Source organism: Neolamprologus brichardi, chromosome 2, assembly GCF_056152115.1.
Source record: "Neolamprologus brichardi isolate AB-2024 chromosome 2, ASM5615211v1, whole genome shotgun sequence".
Taxonomy (NCBI): Eukaryota; Metazoa; Chordata; class Actinopteri; order Cichliformes; family Cichlidae; genus Neolamprologus; species Neolamprologus brichardi.
In genome coordinates, this window is record NC_142105.1 from 34702501 (window position 1) to 34704404 (window position 1904).

The 1904-nt window shown below is 38.2% G+C and overlaps 1 protein-coding gene across 1 annotated transcript in view; it reads right to left on the reverse strand.

Annotated features, from left to right (window-relative positions):
* Window positions 1–1104, reverse strand: part of clnk (cytokine-dependent hematopoietic cell linker) — a 13939-nt gene extending 12835 nt beyond the window's left edge. The window contains exon 1 of the mRNA XM_087829970.1: window positions 964–1104. The gene's annotated coding sequence lies outside the window, so the exon portion shown is untranslated. The remainder of the gene's footprint in view (window positions 1–963) is intronic.
* Window positions 1105–1904: the final 800 nt, after the last annotated feature.

The following is a 1904-nucleotide window of genomic DNA, read 5'->3' on the forward strand; positions in this document are numbered from 1 at the left end:
GACATTTCAGCAATTTGAGGGATCGTGAAAATGCCAGCTGACATTAGAGGCTACCGGCTCAAGTAGCAGCAAACTCAGTATTGGATTTGGCACTGTGGTCTAACACTCTGTGGGGCTGCCTGACTACTTTGCAGAGCTTACTGGGCCACGGGAAGTGGGGTGGGGCGAGACATATGAAGAAGGAGATTAGATACATGGAGCTAGCATCTGAGGTTAAGCAGTTAGTCTGGAAAATAAACTTGTGCCCCATGGAAATTGGGTGCAGAGGATTGTGGCAACTCAAACCACCAGACTACTTAAGGATTTGTGACCTGGCTTTGCTACGGAGATCAAGAACGTATCAACTGCAGAGAGCGAGAATAAGCTCAGTGTGAGGAAGCGCCATCAACAAATTATGATGATCATCCTCAAAAGTTATTTCCCTCTGTTGACACACGTTAATCGATTTGTTTTAATTTGCAGGTAGTTAGAAGCAAATAGATTTGCTGTTTGTGCATCTTTTATCAGATTCACTTCGCACACTTGACTTTTTAGGTTGTGCAATAAAAGCGCTCGTTGACAGTTTTCATTTTATGACTGTAATTTGGTTACGCAGTGTGAAGTATTTCAATTTTGCTCTGTGTAATTAAGGCACCTTATATTTTTAACATATATATGTATTTTTAGAATTTACCATAATTAACTTGACACGGTTTCAATCACACTTCAGTTTTAGGAAGTTCAATGTTCATAATACAGAATAAAACGACTTTTTAATAAAATTTAAACCAACTGAAATCTTGTTTTTGAATTTTAATCAAAGTGAGTTTCTCATCTTTTGCAGCAGCTCTTGCCTTTTAAAGACCCCCTTTCCTATTCACACATTTTCATCTATTTTTAGCACAGAGAAACATCCGCGCTCTTTTGTAGCATTCACACACTCACAAATGCAGAATTTCAACATTCAACTCAAAGTGAACCCACCTTTTCTGAAGATTATACAGCAAGCACACCTTCACCAGTAAGTGACCAGCAGCTTTGTGCTTCTTTGGTTTGTGTATGGTTATAGAGAGAACGTGTATGCAGTATGTCTTCCTTCCCGGTGTATGCGCAGAGACACTGAGGTTGCATCAAGTCTCAGAGTCTCAGAGTTAAGCAGCCCACTGTAACCTAAAATAACTTCCTGTGTGGTGAGTAACTGGCCTATAACTCGAGGTCTTCTCTGTTTTAGATAATAAAATGGTTCTTTGCAGACATGTGCATCTGTGCCCTGACTTTACTAACACTAAATTGTCAATTCAGAAAATGAACAAAATATTTTGCAGATGCGTCCTTTCTAACGCGAGTCTTCGTTTAAGTTTCTTTATTGCTTCTGTGGCAACTTTTAGCTCTGTGTGAATTATTTCCTGTGTTGTTTCGCCCTGTGATTTTGACAGCTTATTTTTTGACACTATCTTAAAAGCATGCATAAAGCTAAACACTACATCAGGTGCTCAGTAAATCAGGGTCGGACGAATCTTTACTAAAGTAGGTTTTTCTGCTGATTTTAAAAGGAACATGATGACATTTCGACATCTGCTCTGCCAAGCGGTAAAGGAAGCACGGTGACATTTACCCATCCATCAACTGGCTTCATTTATGTAACAACCATATGAGCCCAAATTTTAATCTGAGTAAATATTTTAGCACGAAATTTGACTTCAGTGCAATATTTACTCATTTTATATCACCTAATACAGTATTGAGGATATACTTAGGAAGCACTGCTAAGAGAAAAGCTTTTGTTCACACATTCAACTCTTTAGCATTTAATGTGATAGTTATAAACCCAGAAACCCAAACTGGACAGCTGTAAACATGTAACTAACTAATATTAGTAATGTAACAGCTCAAAGGAAATCTGCTGAATCATGTTTTAAATGCTT